The following is a 23,055-nucleotide window of genomic DNA, read 5'->3' as shown; positions in this document are numbered from 1 at the left end:
GTCTCGAACCCCTGACCTCGTGATCCACCCGCCTTGGCCTCCCAAAGTGCTAGGATTACAGGCGTGAGCCACCACACCCAGCCAAGATTAGCATTTTTAAAAAACTTCCCAGATCATTCCAAGGTGCAGACCGAGTTGAAAATTGATGCGTTAAAGATATGAAAGTGCTAACTTTCTATAATTTGTACAGTAATTCTATGCTTCTGCAAAACAAGGCAAAGATACTTGAAGTGATATCTAACATATTTTCCAAATATATCATCTTTTGGAATGATAATGGACAAGGACAATGATAGCAAGTTATATATTTTTTTGAAATGTTGAGCGGATTAGAAAGTCTCTTTTAGGAGTGGCTTGGAGTAAATGATGAATCCAAATTGTGTGTTCATAGCAAAGTTCAGTCCTTTCAACAAATAAACAAGCCAATACCATCATAAGCAGGATGATATTTTCTTCCTAAGGTCAAAGTAGATGACAAGCATAAGTTGACAATCAAAGAGATGATGTTTAGATGTCTGTTTTCTATTACTGTAATTATGGAAAGTGATGATAGTCCATTTGCTATTAATATTGCTATAACTCTGTGATTTGTGGCCAAAGATTGAAGTTTACTTGATGGTGTGGTGACTTTCAGCACAGCCAAATGATTAGAGATAAAGGAAAAGTGTTGAAATGGGACATTTTTGAAAAGTGGGAGCACAGCTCTCCTTTTTGGCAGTTATAAGCAGTGGTGTAACCTTGATAGCCCACGGCTGTGTTTATAAGCCCAACCAGTTTGACAGGATTTGACTCAATTAATAACTGGCCAATTCATTCAGCCAATTTGCTTGAATTTAAATTTGATGAAAACAAATTTAATCAAATCTTTTGGCCTGATTATCAGCTTTTTGTTTGGTTGGTTTTTTAACTTGAAGGATAATGTGCTTCCTATCGTAACTTGAGAGATGATGCCAAGGTCACCAAAATTTAATTTTTTCATTGAGGAGTCATGCACTATGGTGACATTGCAACAGTGTGAGGGGCTTTAGATGAGAAATCTGTATGTATCTGGCAAGCTACTGGGAGTTGCAGGATTGGGTACTTCTTTAAAGACAAGAAGCAATGGAAACCATGGAAACCTGAAGCTGTTTTAGCGACTGGTTCTTCCAATCCTAAAAGATAAAGTACTTGGTTGTCAAAGTGAAGACCTCAGCAAAAGGAATGAGACCAGCCATGAAAATAAGCACAGCCTAGGTATCCACAATCAGAGAAAATAGAGAAAAGCCATGAGAAATGAGCAATGATGCTCAAAAGAGATAGAATACCATACTATCTGTGTTTTAAGACCATATGGTTCCAGTATAACCAGGAAAGTATCACATTCTAATACTGAATATTATATAACTAGGAGAAGAATTAACAAAAGTGTCCTGGAGGTGCTCTAAGATTTGTTGTTTCTTTGTTTCTTCTTGGCAAGAAAAGCTATCATTTTTCAAAATGCTTTAAAAACAGCTTCATTGAGATATAATTCACACACTATAAAATTCACCCACTTAAAGTGTACAGTGTGGTGACTTAATATATTTATAAAGTTGTGCAACCATCACCACAATCTAATTTTAGAACATTTTCAGCATACCCTCCCCGCAAAAAAAAAATCTGTACCCATCAATAGTCATTCCCCTTTCCCCCATCCCTCCCCGTCTTTCAACCTCTCCGCCCCCCAGCCCCAGTCAACCACTAATTTACTTCCTGTCTCTGTGAAACCTATCCTTTTTTTCCCAATCTGTATATCTGACAGTAATTCAATTTAAAGGACCAAATCCATCAACACATTTATTATCACTTTTTTCTTCACTTTCTTTTCATTTTTAATTTCCACATAATAATTGCACATATTTATGGGGTACAGAGTGATATTTTGAACATGTATTCAATGTGTAATGGTCAAATCAGGGTAATTTGCATACCTATCACTTCAAACGTTCCTCATTTCTTTGTGCTGAGAAGAGTCTAAATCCTCTCTTCAAGCTATTTGAAAATAGCAATAAATTATTGTTAACTGTATTCACCCTACAGTACTATAGAATACTAGAACTTATTCTTCTTATCTAGTTGTAATTTTGTATTTGGTAACCAACCTTTCCCTATCCTTCCCTACCCTCTACCCTTTGTAGCCTCTAGTAACCACAATTTTACTTTCTACTTCTATGAGCTCAATTTTCAGCTTCTTCCTAGAAGTGAGAACATGTGGTATTTATCTTTCTGTACCTGACTTATTTCACATAACATAAAGCTCATTGATGTTGCCATGCATGACAGAATTTCATTCTTTTTTTTAAGGCTGAATAGTATTCCATTGTGTATATGTGCCACATTTTTTTCTTTACTCATTCATCTGTTGATAGGCATTCAGCTGATTTCACAACTAGGTTATTGTGAATAGTGCTGCAGTAAACAGAAAGGTGCAGCTATCTTTTCAATATATAATTTTTTTCCTTTCGATAAATATCCAGTAGTGGGATTTCTGGATAAGATAGCTCTATTTTTAGTTTTTTGAGGAAATGCCACACTGTTTTTCATAATGGCTGTACTAATTTATATTCTCAACAAAAGTGCACAAAAGTTCCCTTTTCTCCACATCCTTGCCAGCATCTGTTATTTTTCGTCATTTTTTTTTTTTTTTTTTTTTTTTTGAGACGGAGTCTCGCTCTGCGGCCCAGGCTGGAGTGCAGTGGCGGGATCTCAGCTCACTGCAAGCTCCACCTCCCCAGGTTCATGCCATTTTCCTGCCTCAGCCTCCCGAGTAGCTGGGACTACAGGCGCCCGCCACCACGCCTGGCTAATTTTTTTTGTATTTTTAGTAAAGACGAGGTTTCACCATATTAACCAGGATGGTATCTATCTCCTGACCTCATGATCCGCCAGCCTCGGCCTCCCAAAATTCTGGGATTACAGGCGTGAGCCACCATGCCTGGCCTATTTTTTGTCTTTTTAATTACAGCCATTCTAACTGGGGTGAGATAACATTTCACTGTGTTTTTGATTTGCATTTCCCTGATGATTAGAGATATTCTAATCATCTCTATCATAAAAATGGACAAAGGATCTGAATAGCCATTTGTGTGTCTTCTTTTGTGAAATATCTATTCAGATCCTTTGCCTATTTTTTAATCAGATTATTTATTTATTTATTTATTTTGCTATTGAGTTCCTTGTGCATTCTGGATACTGATTCCATGTTGGATTAATAGTTTGCAATATTAATAGTTTGCAAATATTTCCTCCCATTCTACAGGTTGTCTCTTTACTCTGTTGATTGTTTACTGTGCAGAAGCTTTTTAGTTTGATATAATCCCACTTGTTATCTATGCTCTTGAAGTCTTACCCATAAAATCTTTGCCTATACCAATGCCCTAGAGCATTTCCCCTGTTTTCTTCTAGTAGTTTTATAGCTTCAGATCTTATATTTAAATATTTAATCCATTTTGAGTTGATTTTTATATATGGTGGGAGATAGATAGGCATCTAGTTTTATTCTTCTGTATATGGATATCCAATTTTCTCAGCACCATTTACTGCAGAGGTTGTCCTTTCCCCCAATATATGTTTTCGGCACCTTTGTCAAAACTCGATTGGCTCTAAATACATGGATTTATTTCTGATGTCTCTGTTCTGTTCCATTGGTCTATGTGTCTGTTTTTATACCAATATCTTGCGGTCTTGATTACTATAGCTTTATAGTATATTCTGAAGTTAGTAGTGTAATGCCTTCACTTTTGTTCTTTTTGCTCAGGATTGCTTTGGCTACTCGGGGTGTTTTGCAGCTCCATACAAATTTTAGGATTGCTTTTTCTATTTCTGTGAAGAACGTAATTGGTATTTTGATAGGGATTGCATTGAATATATAGATCTCTTTGAGTCATATGGTCATTTTAACAATTCATGAATATGGGATGTCTTTTCATTTGTTTGTATCCTCTTCAATTTTTTTCATCAATGTTTTGTAGTTTTCATAGTAGATATTGTTCACCTTTTTGGTTAAATTTATTTCTAGGTATTTTTGTAGCTATTGTAATTGGGGTTGCTTTCCTTATTTTTCAACTAGTTCGTATTGGTGTATAGAAACACTACTGATTTTGTGTACTGATTTTGCATCCTGCAATTTTGCTAAATTTATCAGTTTTAAATATGTTTCCTGTGCCCTTTCTTATCTCTTCTCCTTCTGAAATTCCCATAATGTGAATATTCATTTGCTTAGTGTTGTTAATGGTGTTCTATATGTACCATAGGCTTTCTTCATTCTTTTTCTCTCCCCTCTTCCCTCACTTTTTTTTTCCATCTGACTGGGTTATCTTAAAAGACATGTCTTCAAGTTCAGACACTCTTTCTTCTGCTTGATCTAGTCTGCGGTTGAAGCTCTTAATTGTATTTTTATTTTACTCACTGAATTATTTAGTTACAAGAGTTCTGTTCAGTTCTTTTTTAATGATATTTACCTCTTTGTTGAATTTCTCATTCAAATCATGAATTGTTTTTCTGATTTCATTAAATTGACTATCTCTGTTCTCTTGTATCTTACTCAGTTTCCTTAAGAACATTAATTTAAATTCCTTTTCTGGCATTTCATGGATTTCCTTTTCTTTGGGATCTGTCACTGGAGAATTCATATGTTCCTTTGAAGGTGTTGTGTTTCCTTGTTTTTTCATATTTCTTGTGTCCATATGTCAATATCTGTATATCTGGTGGATCAGTAGCTTCTTCCAATTTTATGGAGAAGCTTTCATAGAAAAAGATATGAAAGCTATTTCTGTTGGCATGTCCCATAGTGTTGGTTGGGTGGGATGCTTTGGCTTTGGTTCTCAGTTGATTCAGTAGTATGGTCTCTTTATGGTTTCTTCAGCTATAATCAATGTCAGTGGTGTTTGTGACTGCCCCAATGGCCTAGGGTGTGACTGATTGTGGAGACTGGGGTGAGACTTTGCTGAGAATCAGAGCACTGGGTGGGCCAGTCCTTGGGCCCCTCAGAGCATGCCCATGCATGGCTGCTTCACCACTGGAGGGGAGGGGTCACCAGCAACAGCAGCAGATCCTGGGGAAGCCTGCTTTGTTCTGGATGAAACAAGGTCACTGACAGCAGCGTCAGTGGGCCTGGGAAGGCCAATTCTTTGGCTCCTAGGAGGGTGCTAGCTCTGCTGCTAGAGGAAATGAGGTCACTAGTGGTGGCAGCTGTAGTCCACAGGCCCTGGGGAGCATGCCTGTTGGCTCCCTCTGTCCTGGGGACAGCATTCTTGCTAAGCTGAACTGCCTATGCTTCAGGAAATAGTGTGTTGTGTGCACTCCAGTAAACAAGGTCATGGCTGCACAGCTGGGTTCAGCTGATGTTGTGACATCACAGCCCTCTAGATGGATGTGACGGCCCGTCATGGCACACAAGGGATATGGAGAAGCAGGAGCTATTGGGCCTTAGGGCAGGATGCACTCTGGTGGTTACTCCATTCTCAAAATGGTGACAGAATGGTACTGCCCAGGGGCCAGGGAGAACCCAGCATGAATTCCCTCTCTGGAACACTGCAATCATGTGAACTCCAAGCAGCTCCCTATACTGAGCTCAGGTCCTGCAAGGGCTGTGGGGCTCTCCTGTGGCTAGGATTGCAGGAGTCCATGGTGGGAATGTGAACGGCTGGAGATATCCTGCTTACATTTTCCTTGCAATGGGGAGCCCCTACTGACTCCTAGCCAATTCTAGCTGGGTGCTTTTCTTCCCTCTCCATGCTATCATCCTGAGTCTGTGCATCAGAGGGTCTTTATCACTTCCTTGCTGAAATCCAGTGTTCTCCCCAAGCGATCTTTTGACATATGGTTATCTATGTGTTGTTTTGGCCTTTTTTTATAGTCTATCATATTTTAGAGTGGTGTGTACCTGTTTCTCTTGAGTCCACCCACCCTCTACTTCGTGTTTTGCAAAGCACAGGATTTGTGCCATTACTGGAAATAAGAGAATATTAGAGACATCGTATTTAAAAATATGAGCTCAGGATAAGCCCTGGGAAGGAGTTAAAGGCCCTTCCCAGGGTTCTAACAGAGGCCCCCAGCCCACCTTCTTTTCCTACCCTGAATTCTGTCCTGTATCACAAAGGGTCTTCCATGCATGTCTATGGACTCAACAACCCACATATCTAAGCACCAAATATATCTTGCCTACCTACCTGTCTCCTCTTGCCCACTCATCACACTTAGGGGTACACATACACCAGCAGCCCAGTCCATCTTCAGCAAGACAAACATGGGGAGAATCTGAAAGATAGGTGTCTGGAGTGAGCAGTGAATGTCAAAAGTGAATAGATTCTGAAAGGACTTGTCCCTTTGACCCCATGGCCTACTATTCCCATGGGTGGGGCACAGCTGGAGGAAAGCCCAGGCAGGGTCCTCTAAAGATTGGAGTTCAGAAGAGGCCGAGTTTCTAGAGTCCAAGGATATACTGTCCACTCTTTCTCCAGCAAATGTTCTTCCAGCCTGTCTAAACACTTGAAAAGCTCATCACTAACTACACAAGGTGCTTCAGTATTTAGTAAGAGCCACAAACTCACAAAAGCTAGAGGAGGCAGAAAGTAACATAAATGAGTAAAGGAGGCTGATGCAGGTCCTCCAAAGAAAGGTGTAGGGAATGTGGTGAGCTGGAAAGCACACGTGCTTTCCAAAGGAAACAGCCTGCAGGCGGGAGGAAGTCTGAGCTCAGTGTCACTGGATCTTCCAATTTTTCAAAATAAATAAATAAATAAATAAATAAAGTCAGAAATAAAAAATGTTGCACAATTTCTTGCTTTTTAAATGTTAGCAACTAATTCAAAATTTGTTTTAAACACTCTGTGAGACCAACAAGCCACATCTGTTAGCAGGTTTTAGCTCATGAACTACCAGTTTGCAGCCTCTGAAGAAAAGACTCCTTCATTAGATTGTGTTGAAATCTGCTTCCTTGAGAATCCACACATATGGAGGAACCAAGAATCACTATCCCTCTTCCACATATCTCAGTCTGAAGGTAGATCACATTTCCCCAAATATCTTTCAGAGACTACTTAGCCAACACACATTCAACTGCTGCTTCTACAGAATAGCTTCTGTATCTCAGTGTCGCAACCACCCACCTCTAGAAGCCCCCACCATCTGTTTTCCTGGGAGAGCAACAGAATGAGCAAAATATTTCAAAGATGATTGCTTCTTCTTGCTAGTAATTATTTTTCTTAGTATTGCATGCCTGGGTCCAGAAAGGGAAATAATGACTCAATCATCAAGCTTCTTGTACAAGGCTGGCAACTTCAGGAAGTGGAAGGAAGACTAACACTGTGAACAGCATTCTTGATTAGCCGGCAGTATAAAATGAGGTGTGCATTTGATCTACTGTCAGAGTAGCAGATGGAACACAGCAACCATGACACGGTAGAGGTAGGACTTAATGGATCATCCTGAAGTGCCTGGGACTGATTAGCCGTGGTGCAGCTACATGCAGTTTTTAATTGATTGATTTGAGTTTGCGGTCAGAAAATGGCTGTCGGCTCCAGCTTATCTATAATTATCAGTAATCAGAACCAGACCTCTCTCTCTCTTTAATAGGCCAGGGCTCCTCCAGCGTGCTTGACTTTTCTACTTTTCAAGACTTTCTGTAACCACTGCCTGAAAGCTTTCATGGCCATAACATGATACCTGGTGCCCATTGGGAAAAAGACTCTGGGGGCATGAACATAAAGGTAACAAGAACACTGCTCTTTCATTAGCTTAATAGTCTGACTATTTTGAGTTCAAGACAGTTTAAAATTAATAGGAGGCCTCTTACAGTTTAGCCAGTCTATTATAAGCAAAAACCAAGTGAAAGACTGAAATAAGAATTCCTGTAACTCTAGCCCAAAGCTCATTTTTAACCTAAAAAATGATCTCGACACTAATTAGAGGCTGGAACTATTTCTAGGAGTCAGAGTGTCCCTACCCTGGGTAAAGCACCATTAACATTTCAACAGGCCACCCAAATCAGAAAACTGGGAAGTATTTTGGACCCCTTCTCCTCCTCACAGTCCCCTGTCCCTGACACATCCAATCACTAAGGCATCTGATTCTACCTTTTGAATCTGAGTGACTTTAGAACAAGTGTCCTAGAGTCAAAGAGACTCCAGGTTCAAATTTGAACATCCAAGAAAAGTTCAAATCCTCCTGCCATCACTTATGAATTGTGAGACCTTAAGCAAGTCATTCTCCCTCCTATGCTTTATTTCTCTCAACTCCATTGCAGAGTTACTATACCTACCTTAAGGGATATTAAATAATGATGAAATGAGACAGTGCATGTATCGAATGCAGCATTTGATGTCTATGTTCTTAAAAACTTATTTAAAATGTTATTATTGATTTGCTATGTCTCTATCCTCACCAGTACAACCTAAATCAGGACAAAAAATATCACAGCTAGATGAAGAAGGATGAGGAGGATGAAGATGGGAGAGGAGGAGGGGAGAAGAGGGAGAAAGGAGAATGAAGAGGAAGAGTAAGGGAGGAGGAGGAGGAGAAGTATATAATGGTGGTGACAGCTACCTTCGTTGCCTCTAAATGTGAATTCCCCTTGCTGCCACCTTGGTACCAGGGCCAGCTGCCTGGGGGTGTACTTGTGCCAATGGTGCTGCCACTAACTGAAGTTATAGGGGTGTGTCTGCCGAAAGCCCTTCCACCACCTGCTCATGCAGACTGACAATTCACTGTGCTAAAATACCTTTTACTTCTGATCTCTTAAAGGCCATGCTTTGTCACTTTAATCCCAGAGATGCAGTATCTAGCTCTTTCAAAAATCTCTCTGACACTTTAATCCCAGAGATGCAGTATCTAGCTCTTTCAAAAATCTCTCTGACACTTTGTGAGGAAATAGGTCATTTGGCTTTTTAGAGAACCTGACTCTTTCATGACCAAAGGAATGATCATTAATTTCATTTTTAAAATGATAAAAAACAACCTCAGAAAGGTTTTTAAAAAGTTTTTCCTTTGGTCCTCTGATCCAAAGTCCAGGTTACTTATGTATAATAAAATGGTCTCATATCCTCTTTCTTGTGAATTCACTGTTACAGGTACCATTTTCTCTATGCTTTCTCTTCTTTCCTGACAGTGGAGAAGAGCAAATGCTAGAGTGATCTTCTGAGGAAGGACTCTGGCCTTGACTCATTCCAATCTTCCTAATCTCAGCAAGGCAAGCAAAGAGGGTGGCAAGGAAGGTTTACAATATCACCAGTGTTTTGTTGTATGTTCCTTCCTTCAAGTGGTTCTGGTATTCAGAATGCATAGAGGAAATAGCCTGGACTTACGATGAAGACCTGAACTGGAAACCTGGCTCCTTCCTTTCCATCGTTCATTAACAAATTTTCCTTAGTGAGCCCGGGCTCTGTTTTGGGCCTGGAAATACAACAAATAAAACAAAGTCCCCACTCTCATACAGTAACATTCTTGCAGGAGAAGACAGAAAATAAACAAATGAAAAAATAAACAAATAAAAGCCAGGTGGTAACAAATACCACGGGAAAAACAATGAATCGGGGTAAATGATAAAGAAAGTTGGGAAAGGGGCTATTTTATATGGCGTAGCCAGGCAAAGGTTTGAAGGAGCAGTGACATTTAATCAGAGATGGGAATAAAGTGATAGATTACTGGCAAAAGAGACAGAGCAGATGCAAAGGCCCTGAGGTAGGAACATGTCAAGCTGTGTGGAGAATGGCAGCACTGAGTTCAGGAAGCAAGAGGGAGAGGTGAGATCAGAGTGACTGGGAAAGTGAGGGAGTGGGGAATAGATTATATAGAATCTTAGAAGCCCTACTAATGCTTTGGATTTTACCCTGAGGGATATGCCAGTGAAAGGTTTAAGCAGAGGAATGACATGATCTGCTTTACGTTTTTGAAAGGCTCACTTTGGTCACTATACAGGGGCCAAGGTAGAGGTAGCAGTTAAATAGATTTTGCAATAGGTCAAAAAAGATCATGGTGGCTCAGACAGAGACGGAGGTGACGGTGACAAAGGTGTCAATGGCAGGTGATTTTTCAAAGGCAGAATCATTTAGCAGCTGGGCTACTTCGATTGAGATATGTTGCCTCTCCTGGCTCAGGTCCCTCATCAGTAACATGAAGGTAACAATACCAGTCTCATAAAATCACGGTATGGATTAAATGAGATAATTTATATGAAGGCCATACCTGTTGTTTTCCTTTGTATTCAAGACAAAGTCTGCAGCCTTACGCAAAACTTTATTACATATATGCTCAAAGACCGAGATGTAAGAACACCTTGTCTTCAGAGTAGCAGAAACAATTTTGTGTATAGCAAGATTATTTACACCCATCTATCTCATCCTCTTAAATAAGAAAACTGATTACTATAAATATGTGCCAGCTTTTATGGTTCATTTTAGAATCTTAGTGCATCAAAAACTATAAAATAGTTAGACAAGTGAGGGATAAGGGAATCATGAGGGAGTCTTATTCATAGAATAAAAGCTGGGAATATCTGTGAAAACATATTAATAATGATTATGACTGGTGGATGATATTGCAGAGTTTTAAAAAAATTCCTTTGTGCTTTTCTACATTTTCCACATCAATACAATAAAAAAATATATTTTAAGAGTATTTATTCCGATATCCATTTAGCAAAGAGAGTTAGAATCCCTGAAAGAAAACATGCGACAAGTAAAGAAAATAAGTATGTTAAAATTATAAGGGAAAAAAGGGCAAAAATTAATATTTTGTGGGTATTATCTGCACACAAGACACATCAAGTAGTTATTTAATTTTTGCAAATTAAATAGCAGGATGTGCTTTTTTCCCTAAATCAAGAGCCACTGAGGTGTGCATGGAACACCTTGGAACCAGTGAGCCTGAGATAGAGTCTGGCCTGGACTTTTTTTTTTTTTTTTTTTTTTGAGACAGAGCCTCGCTCTCTCACCTGGGCTGGAGTGCAGTGGCACAATCTTGGCTCACTTGCAACCTCTGCCTCCTGGGTTCAAGTGATTCTCCTGCCTCAGCCTCCTGAGTAGCTGGGACTACAGGTGCGCGCCCCCAGGCCCAGCTAAGTTTTGTATTTTTTAGTAGAGCCGGGGTTTCACCAGGATGGTCTCAATCTCTTGACTCTGTGATCCACCCACCTTGGCCTCCCAAAGTGCTGGGATTACAGGCATGAGCCACCACGCCTGGCCTGGCCTGGACTCCTTACACCCTGCTGGCCGCATGGTTATATTCCTGCTGCATAACCAGCCCCAGTGGCTGAGCCTCTGAGGTCTGACTGAGATCAGGTGCAAAGCAGCAATCTCACTGTTATTAATAAGCAATGCTGACAAGCTCGTACTAACCTTCCCAAAACTCCTGAGACCCGTGGTTACAAAGTGACGCTATTAATCGGTACATTTCATGCCTCGGCTTAAAACCCCAGAGTCCTACTTCTTCCTCTTGAAGGTGACCGTGCTTTCTGCATTTCATCTGGTTCCTCTCTCTGTGGATACGTCTGGATAATTAGATCCTGCATATGCAAGAATAAAATGAAGAAAAAGGTGACCTGCCTAGTCCAGTTTCAGGGTAAATTATCTGCTAGGTAAGCATAGAATCCCTTCTTAGCATAAGTGTAGCACACTAATTAGGCTAAGCATCTCCATCTCTTTTCTCTGCCTTGCCAAATATCTCATACAGTTATCATATCTTGGTATGAGGAAGCTGTGAGGGAGTGGATAAAAGAAAAGCATCCTGCCACACAAATAAGGAAAATGAGATTCAGAAGGTTTAAGTGACTTGCCTATCGTCTGACCCCTAAAGAAATCCAACTTAGTAAAGCTTTTTCTCCTTCACTAACTTTCCATCTCTAATCTAAACCAAATTTGTGCATTTCACCAGGCATCACATTTTCTCTCTCACTGATTTTGAGACAATGGCCAGGCCCCCTACCAGCTCACACAACATCTTTGTGCCAGTCGGAAAAGGCACCCCTTCTTCCTGGCACATGCAGCCCCATATTGGCCAGAGCTCAGCCTCATTTTAGCCTGGGCATGATACCGTAGTGCTGGTTATCGCCTTCATGACTGTATTGCAGCCCCTTAATATGGCTGGACAACTCAGGTGGCTCCCAACACAAAGAAACTTCCTCTTAAATAGCTTGTTGACATTTTAAATTAGAGATGTCAAAACTTGAGGATATTATCTTCTTCATTAAGTCTTTTTCCATTTTGTCCATTCCCATCAGTGACACTCCCAGAAACCTCTGCCCTCAATCTTGGAATAAATATTTATTCTAGCTGGCTTGTCTTCATCCTCACATCCAGGTTGACACCAAATCTTTCCAATTCTTTTTTGAAAAATAGCAAGTACATTTTTTCCCTCCAACTGCAACCCTCTTTTAGCCTGTGGATTTTATTCTTAGACTCCTGAAACAAATTCCCAGTCTGTTTTATATTTTAGCCTTTTACACTTCCAGGCCTTCCAAAGCAACAACAAGAATCATATTTCTTGGCCACCATTTTAAATCATGTTAATCCCTTTCTCAGAATACTGCATCTGCAAAAAAAAAAAAAAAAAAAAAAAAAAAAAAAAAAGGCTTTTATAGTCTTTACTAGTTTTAACCCCACAAAAATCTCCGTAGTCTTACAGAGCACTGCCATGGGTTGAGTTGTCCAACAGCAGACCTGAGACAATGTTTAGTGTTTAGTATATTTCTAGGGTATCCCCTGGGACCAACAGCTGTGAAAAGAAGGGGGAAACAATTGAGCAGAAGGAGAAGTCAGGTTGTGATGCAGACCTGACTGCCTTAGCCAACTCCACAGGAAGCTGTAGGTGCGTGTTGGGGTTGCCTCACTTAGGGTGAACATGGCCCTCCATCAGTCATTGCATGCCAACCTTTGAGGGGATGGGGGTGGTGGCCTTAGCTAAGGCCACCTTTTTCAGGCCACCTGTTTAAGGCCACTTGTTAAGGGCCACCTGTTTAAGCTGCACCTCTGCAGCTAAATCAATCCATGAAGGGGCTGAGCCCTAGAGGCTATCTACTGGCAGAACTATAAGCAGCTGGGACAACATGTCCTTCTGAGATGCACATCTCTGTTTCTACCACCATCTATCCCATGTGCCACTTGGATCCACTTCCTCAAATACATTCAAGGAGCAGTTCCTCCACTGTACCAGGAGGCATCTCTTCCCAGGGAAATCTACAAAAGGGGAAGTTAATAGGAGGAACTCCACCCCTGCTTCTGCACCAGTCCCAGGGCTGCAAATGATACTCATCATCTCCTTCCGCCATTATCCATCTGGATTCCTCCTATATCAGGCTGCATCTCTGCTAGTCTTAGTAGCTTACCTGATGACATGAACTAGACACTCATTTCTGAGGGATCTGAGCTCCTGGTCACCATGCCCTTATCAGGCTACATGTGCTTTTGTCTTCCCAGGACTCTCTATTCCTTTTGGAATCTCTCATTGGCTAACTCGCAGCCCAAATTCTCCCTCTTGACTTCAGTCCCTTCAGCATGTATTCTCCATCCATCTTTTTTTTTTTTTTCCTGCATTGCATCCTTAGGCAGCTCTTCTTAAACTTGCTAGTTAATTCCTTTCTTTAGTCTTTCTGTCATTTCTTCCCCGTCTCCTTTTCTGTTCTACTATTAGGCATCACAGAGCTACAAAAGATCACCTGTGAGACCTAGACTCTCCTTAGAGGGTAAGAAAGACAAAGGAGTAGGGGAGTTGGGGAAATAAGCTGGCAAACAGAAAATTTTTCTTGAAAAATTGGATGGCTGGGAGAGAAGGAAGCAAAAATGCCCAGCAGGCCAAGAAGTCAATAGGAAGGCATTCTAGCTCTCTTTCAACGATTATGTCTAGCTCAAACTATGAGTGAATACTTGTCCAGATAATCAAGCAGCCACTTCCCTGTTTAACAGACTACTTTGAGGGAGGGAGTCCTACAGTCACCTCCCCTAGCAAAGCAGCATCATTCCTCTTTCAACCAACCATCCATCTATCTGTATCACTGATTCAACAAATACTTATTGAGTGTCTACAATGTGCCAGTTCAGAGAATATTCCATGATTATATAGAAGAAATTTTAAACTCCTGTTTGGATATCATCTTAATAAAGACAAATATAGTTCAACAATACTTTTGAAAATAAGAGGAATAAGAAGTAAGGCCAAGTATCAGGACAGCAAATTTAAATGTTTTCAGTTCTCCTATGGAAAACTGAAGACTTTCAGATTCAATGAATAAAACCCATGTTTTGCTAAAATAGAGTGGCATTTTAATTATATATATATATATTTTTTTGTTTGTTTGTTTTTGAGACGGAGTCTCACTCTGTTGCCCAGGCTGGAGTGTGGTGATACGATCTTGGCTCACCACAACCTCCACTTCCTGGGTTAAGAGATTCTCCTACCTCCGTCTCCCAAGTAGCTGGGATTACAGGCATGTGCCACGATGCTCTGCTAATTTTTTTTTTCTTTGCATTTTTAGTAGAGACGGGGTTTTGCCATGTTGGCCAGTCTGGTCTCGAAGTCCTGACCTCAAGTGATCCACTTGCCTTGGCCTCTCAAAGTGCTGGGATTACAGGCCTGAGACATCACACCCAGCCAAATAGTGACATTTTAAAACTTTAAAAATATAAAGATAAAAATTATGTAAACATATATATGTAAATACACAAATCAAAAGTAGAAAGTAATATTAACATCAGAAAAAAACAGAATTCACAACAAAAATATTACCAGGCTGGGTGCGGTGGCTCACGACAGTAATCCCAGCACTTTCGCAGGCTGAGGCGGGTGGATCCCTTGAGCTCAGGAGTTTGAGACCAGCCTGGCCAACATGGTGAAACCTCGTCTCTACTAAAGATTCAAAAAATAGCCAGGCATGGTGGCACATGCCTGTTGTCCCAGCTACTTGAGTGGCTAAGCAAGGAGAATTGCTTGAACCCAGGAGGCAGAGGCTGCAATGAGCAAAGATCGTGCCCCTGCACTCCAGCCTAGGTGATGGAATGAGACTCTGTCTTAAAAATATATATATATAATATATATATATAAATATATATTATATATAAATATATAATATATTATATATAAATATATATTATATATAAATATATAATATATATTATATATAAATATATATTATATATAAATATATAATATATAATATATAAATATATAATATGTATTATATATAATATATAAAATATCTATAATATATATTATAGATAATATATATTATATATAATATAAAATATCTATAATATCTATAATATATAATATATTGATTATATATTATATATAGAAATTGCAAAATAATAGATATTTTATATTATAGATATATAGATATATTATATATAATATATATTATATATAATATATATTATAGATATTTTATAAATTATATATATATTTATATATTATATATATATTATATATATAACCAGGATCAGCGGTGACCAGCCTCCAAGATGACCCTCAATGACCCTGCCTGCCTCCGAGTACCCACACTCTTGTGAAGTCTCCTCCCACACACACTATACTAGGGTTAGTCTGTTTGACCAATAGCAGATGTAGAAGTGATGATAAGTCATTTCTAAGATTAGACTTTGAAAGAGTGTAATTTCCACTTTAAGCTCTCTTGTTCTCTCTGTCTCTGTCTCTCTCTCTCTCTCTCTGATCTATTGCTGGAAAAGAGGAGTGAGAAGGGGAAAGGAGTGAAAAGCAAGTTGCCATATTGTGAACAGTTCTATGGAGAGGACGACACGATAAGAAAATGGAGCCTCCGGCCGGGCACGGTGGCTCACGCATGTAATCCCAGCACTTTAGGAGGCCGAGGTGGGCGGATCATGAGGTCAGGAGATCAAGACCATCCTGGCTAACATGGTGAAATCCCATCTCTACTGAAAATACAAAAAATTAGCTGGGCGTGGTGGCACACGCCTGTCATCCCAGCTACTCAGGAGGCTGAGGCAAGAGGATCGCTTGAACCTGGGAGGAGGAGGTTGCGGTGAGCCGAGATCGCACCACTGCCCTCCAGTTTGGGCAACAGAGGGAGACTCTGTCTCAAAGAAAGAAAGAAAGAAAATGGAGCCTCCAGCCAAGAGCCAGCAAGGAATCGAGCTCTGTCGGTATCCAAATGAGTGAGCTTGACAGTGGATTCTCCAGCTGCAGCCAAGCCTTGAGACAATGGCAGCCCAGGAAGAAAAGCTTGACTGCGACTTTGTGAGAGATGCTGAACCAGCCAAGCTGCCCCCAGATTTCCTTGCCTCAGAAATTGCATGAGATACTAAATGTTTGTTGTTTTAAACCGCTAAGTGTTAGAGTAATTTGTTTCACAGCAATAGATAACAGAATAAAAGACATTCATTTTATAAAATATATAGACTATAACAATAGGAAAACAAAAATCATACCAGAACTACAAATGAAAAACAGTATTTACAAGAATTGTTTAGACATTTAACAGAATATTAAATGTAGCCTTATATTAGTAAAATAAACATGTCTTTAAATCTATAATTTTCTGGAGAAATATAAATGACTAAAAATTGACTCCAGAAAATAAACTGAGCAAATTAGTAATCAGTGAATAGATTTAAGTAGAAAATCAAATAGCTATTACAGATTTTTTACGTTATCTCTCCACAAAGATCTAGGTTTAGCTGCTCCAACCAATGAGTTCTTCCAACAATTGAGGTAAAATAAATACTTTGACATTAAAAAAAGACAAAATCAGCCTTAAAATGATAAATTGATAGCATATCCTAATTGTTAAGCCTTACAAATATAAAGAGAAATCATAGTTATAAATATAGATACAATATTTATTGTATAAAATTTTCAAATTGAAATCCACACAAAATATAGTCTTTTCAACAAATGATGCTGGGTCAATTCAAGACACATGCACATGTATGTTTATTGCAGCACTGCTTACAATAGCAAAGACTTGGAACCAACTCAAGTGCCCATCGGTGACAGACTGGATAAAGAAAATGTGGCACATATACAACATGGAATACTATGCAGCCACAACAAAGGATGAGTTCATGTCCTTTGCAGGGACATGGATGAAGCTGGAAACCATCATTCTTAGCAAACTAATACAGGAACAGAGAACCAAACACTGCACATTCTCACTCATAAGTGGGAGCTGAACAATGAGAACACATGACACAGGGAGGGGAACCTCACACATTGGGGCCTGTCAGGGGTTGGGGGTCTAGGGGAGGGATAGCATTAGGAGAAATACCTAATGTAGATGATGGGTTGATGGCTTCAGCAAACCACCATGGCACTTGTATACCTATGTAACAAGCCTGCACATTCTGCACACATATCCCAGAACTTAAAGTATAAAAATAATAATAAAAAAGTTGATGATTAAAAAAAAAAAGAAATGACCCTTACCACACACCATACATGAAAATCCATTCTGGGTGAATGTAGATTTAACTGTGAAAAGTGTGAAAGAGAAAATAATAAATCAATTAGAAGATAATCTAAGACTATAACATAGATAATACCTTCAAGACTTTAGGATAGGTAAGGATTTGATAAATTGGGACCAAAAACGACTATTCATAAGAAAAGATGGATACATTTGATGTTAAAATTAAGAACTTCTTTTCAACACAAACACTATTTAGAGACTATAAAAACAAGCCACAGAGTGAGGAAAGATATTTGCAACACACATAACTAATAAAAGACTTGTATCCAGATAAACAATTTTTAAACTTTTACAAATTAACTATAACTAGATATATAATGCAATAGAAAAAAGAAGGAAATACTTGAGTGGACACTTCATGAAAAGGATATCTGCATATTTTCAATCTTATTTGTAGTCAGAGAAATGCAAATTAAACCCTCAATGAGATACTACTACTATTTACCAAGGAGAATAACTAAAATAAAGAAGAGAGATAATCCTAATTGTTGACATGGATATGTAGCAATAGGATGTCTCTTATATTGCTGGTGGGAGTTAAATTGGGACAATGATTTAGGAAAACTGCTTACATTATCTACTAAAGTTGAACATGTACATACCTATGACAGAGATATTGCACTCCAAAGTGTATATTCAACAGAAAGGGGATCATGGTAACCAAAAATATTTCCAAGAATGCCCAGAGCAACGTGATTTATAAAAATGAAAAACTAGAAACAATATATTGTGATAAACTCATACAGTGGAATACTATGAAGCAGTAATACTGAATGAATCACAGTTACTATATTCAATAATATAGATGAATTTCACAAACATAATATGGAGCAAAAGAAGCCAGATGCAAGGTTCATACAGAATGATTTCATTTATAGAAAGTTGGAAAAGAGACACAACTGAACTCCAGTATTGGAATGAGCATAAGAGTCACTTTGGGGAGGAATAAGGGAGTAGTGATGGGGAGGAGACATCAGAAGACTTCTGGATACTGGAAATATTCTTTTTTAACTTGAATAGTTTTACAGCAATGTTCATCCAGGGATAATTCATTGAATGGTATGCATTTATGTATAGTAGAGTATTCTCTATGTATCTTAATATTCAATAAATATTGAGAAACAAAAGCTCAGACTTTCACCCTATCATGGTATTTGAGAGAAAAAGACAAATAGAATTAGAATGTCTATGAATTAGAAAATTCTGAATAGAAGTAGTTAAATAGTCTATTACACTGGACCTCAGATTTGACATGCAGTAAACTACTCAGCAGACAACTGGTGATTTTCAGTTAAGTATGAGGCACAGGTATTAATGTATCCCTATGGCTACAAAAGTCAGAGATGATTATGTGTGCTCTGTGAGATTCCATTCATTTGAATGGGTACTCAGTGGGTGGTCTCAGCAAATTCCGTAACTATAAAGCATTGGAATGAGAAGCGTTTTGATGATATGATTTATTTTGAGCTATCAATCAATTTAATCAAATTAGTCAAAGTTACCTTTGACCAGGCTTTGGAGAAATGTAAACAATGACCTTTCTGTATGGGATTATTAGTTGATACAGGCCTGAAGTTTTACCCTGATAAATAGACCTTCAGAAACGTTTTCCGTGAACAAAAATATATGTGAGTGAGCACAGTTCCTCAAAATGTTCCCATCATCATCATTGGCTATGTCCCATCCTTGGGTACTGAATAAATGATGTTCTTGGAGTTCAGTAGATACAAGATTTCTGAAGAGCTAGCTGCAACACTCTTAATGGTGTAATTCAAGGATATTACGTTTTAGCTGGAAAACACACACACACACATACACACACACACACACACACACACACACACCCCGTAAGGGGAAGTCCAAAGACGAGAAAGAGGGTTGAGTGCTTTTGAACCCTTTAAGGATTGATGAAGACACATTAAGCAAATGTTTAAGACTTTCTTATCCTGTTTTATGCATTCGATGGATATATATTGAGTGCCCTCCATTTCTTGTGACAGGCACTATTCTGAGTGCTAGGAATGATAGAGCAGGAATGAAAACAGATAAAACTCGGATTTCATGGAGCTTATATTTAATTGGAAGAGACAGAATAAAAAAAATTTAAAAACCTATGTTAGAAGTAATGAATGCTATGGAGAAAAATCAAAACAAGGATTAACAATTGTGGAGGGGGGGTTCGATTTTAAATGGGGTGATCATTGAGAAGGTAACATTTGAGAAAGTACTTGAAGGAGGTAAGGAAGCATGTAAGCATGTACACACACACACGCACATACACACACACACAGATAGACACACCTGAAGGAAGAGCAATCTAGGCAGATGGAACAGCCAATGGAAAGGCACTAAGTGGGGAAATGTTTGGCTTCTATGAAACACAGCAAGGTCAGCAAGGCTGGAGGGGAGTGGGTGGTGGATAAAATTTTAGAAGACAAGGACAAGAGTCATTGCAGAGGGTATGATCAGGTACCACCTTGCAGGCCATTATAGGACTTGGGCTTTTATTCCTATTAATGTGGGAAGCTCTTGGAGGCTTTTGAGCACAGGATAACTGACATCCTCTGACTTATGTATTGAAAAGACTGCTTTGACTGCTACATTGAGTACAGACTAAAGTTGGCTGAAAACAGAAGCAGGGAGACCAGTTAGGAGGCAATTACAAGGCCATGTAGGAGATGAGGTGGCCTGGGCCAGGTGTTTGCTGTGAAGATACTGAGAAGGAATCAGATTCTGGATATATTCTGAAAGTAGAGACAAAAGGTATTTAGTAGGTAGACTGCTATTTAGATAGTTTGAACAGCTAATGTGAGAATAACAGAGGAGCCAGAAATGACTCCAAGATTTTTGGCCTGAAACACTGGGAAAATGAAGTTGTCATTTATTGCAATACAGAAAACTGCAGAAAGACCATATTTGGAGGCAAGATCAAGAGCTCAGCTGTGATCACAGTATGTCTGAGATGCCTAAAGGACACCCAGATAGACAGTTGAATAAGTTTTGAGTCAAGGGAGAATTCGGGGCTGATCCTTTAAGCATGTATTAATCACGCATGAATTGGGTCACTTCTCTACTCTAAACCCTATTATTTCCCAGATATAAACTAGGGAGCTGTCAACATTTGGATGGTTTTTAGAGCCATGACAAAAGATGGGATTACCAAGGGAATGAAAGTACCCAAAAAAAGAGAGAAGAGGTACAAGAATAGACCCCGGGTGACTCCAACATAATATCTCACCAGGCCTACCTATGGGGGAAAAATATCCCCCAGGGAATAGGCCAGGGCCATCTAGACTTGTAGGGTTCAAGATGCTCTTTAAGAGGTGTGAGGAAAGCTGGAGTTTGCCTTTATATCCATGTTGCTGGTGTTCCACAAAACAGTAGGGGATCTCTACTACCTCATCTGGGGGTTGAGGACTGGAGTAAAGCAAAACAAGCAGCTGTTAAATTAGGGGAAGTGATAATGCAGTGATAATCTGAAGATCCCAGGTCTTCAGATGAACGCTCCCTCCTAAAGAGCCAGAATTTAACTTTGAGATTGGCATATATTACAACTGGTTACAGCAACATTGAACTAGCTACCTCCCAGTGAAAAGGAAAACAGAAAGATCTGTTTAACATTGAAGCTCTGCCCCTATGTTCCTGAGAGCATATTGTGATATCTGTGACCATAGAGAAAGGAAAAAGCCAATAGCTGAAATGAATCAGGTTGCTGGGGGCCTAAGACAAGTAAGTACACCTTGTCTACCTGTAAAACATTTGTCTTGTCAATTTGGGCATTTTATCTGGAAATTATCCAAAGCAGCAATTATCTAGAGCTAGCGTGCTAGACTGTTTATCTCTAGACATGGGTGGGGGATGAGGGGATAGAATCCAGGTTTTCATGGCGCTTATAGAGTTTGGGAGGTCTCTCTCTCCTTTTTTTTTTTTTTTTTGTATCTAAGAAAAAGAATACAAAATTAGGCATGGGGCCATGGAAGTGACCTACGCGAGTGAGGGCCCTAAAGCTATAGTTTTCTTAACTTCACAGAAAATCCACCTCTGACCCTAAACCCAAATGACAGAAACCTTGGGAACAATAACTGATCACTTAATTTATCATGACTAAGTTTATCTTACAAATGCCAGGAAGTATTCAGAGTTAGTCGAGCATCATAGGAAAACTCTCCTTTATGTCTATTTCTCACTCAGTTATTCAAATAAAAGGAAACATATTAAAGGCACTTAGATAAAGGAAGGCATAGTAAATATTCTTGTTCCATGAGATACCATTTTCTAACCACCTTAACAGATGCAACAGTTGAACAATCTAGCTGTGCTCCTCTGATACTAGGAATACTGTGGTCTGAGCCAAAGGACCAGTGATGGCATCAGGAATTATGTTACTGGCTATATCCTATATATATGTTTACCTGATAAAATACATGATATCCAGCTAAACTTAAATTTCAAATATACAATAAATAATTTTTAGCAAAAGTGCACCACAACATACTTATGCATAGGACATATTTATACTAGAAAAGCACTCATTTTTCTGAAATTCACATTTAACTTGGCATCCCATATTTTTATTTGCTAAGTTTAGTAATGTTACCTACACTGGTTTCTGCTTTGGGACACATAATGAGTGATAATTTGGAGAGCCTACTAAACAGAAAATCAAAGGGACAGAGGATAAATATTGTATTAGTAGGTCACCTGGTTGCTTCCCACATTGGCCCTGACAGTTATCATTACTTATATAATAATACTCAACTGTCATATCAGAATCTGCAAAAGGGGGCTGATGGTTGTGCAGAATTTGTGCATATTTAATTGGCACAAATTAAATATTAAATATTAATTTAATTAGTAAAAACTATTCACTTTTAACTAATGAAAAGGATGGAAATGCTGCTTTTGTAAATAGGCAGCATTACCGGGAACACAATATTCTACTGTGTTCCCATCCATAAGTCAAACCACCTATAAGTCCAGGACTAAGTGTTATCTGTAATTGCTGAAAGTGCAACATTGGTCAAATATGCATAAAGCAGCTAATTGTGAAATATGATAATGGGTCTATTTGTTCAATGTGTAAAACTCACTTACCCTCCTTTAACATAGAAAATAGGATTAAATGTAAAACTTATGTCCCAGCTCATAGAGAAACTTACCAGAAACATGTCCAAGTACTTTGTTTACCATCCAATCCTTTTAGTTATATATCTATGAATATTAATATTGTAGTATTTCATAGTTTTTAAGTATTTATAGATATACGTATAGCTTCTCGGCCTTTTGGCTAAGATCAAGTGTAGTATTTATAGATATACGTATGTTCTTTTATTCTTTCCTCAAAAAATAATATTTTATTCATCATCCCCATTAAAAATTATTTACTCATTTGACAGACATTTAATGGGTATCAATTATGTGCTTGGAAAACAATAGTGAACAAGACAGGAAAAGTTGGTCATTACAGAACTAACCTTCTAGTAAGAAATAAATAATATTTTTAAATAATAATAGTAAAATTTCAGTTGGCAATATTGTCATGAAGAATATAAAACAAAGCAAGAGAGACAGTGGCTGCTATTTTAGCTAGGATGGTGAAAACCCAT

General features: G+C 38.8%; 1 pseudogene; it reads left to right on the top strand.

Annotated features, from left to right (window-relative positions):
- The first annotated feature begins 22,716 nt into the window (after positions 1-22,716).
- Positions 22,717-22,804, top strand: LOC115835357 (annotated as a pseudogene).
- Positions 22,805-23,055: the final 251 nt, after the last annotated feature.

The sequence above is a fragment of the Nomascus leucogenys genome, chromosome 5 (genome assembly GCF_006542625.1).
Source record: "Nomascus leucogenys isolate Asia chromosome 5, Asia_NLE_v1, whole genome shotgun sequence".
Taxonomy (NCBI): domain Eukaryota; kingdom Metazoa; phylum Chordata; class Mammalia; order Primates; family Hylobatidae; genus Nomascus; species Nomascus leucogenys.
This window is presented reverse-complemented; position numbering and strand designations above follow the sequence as displayed.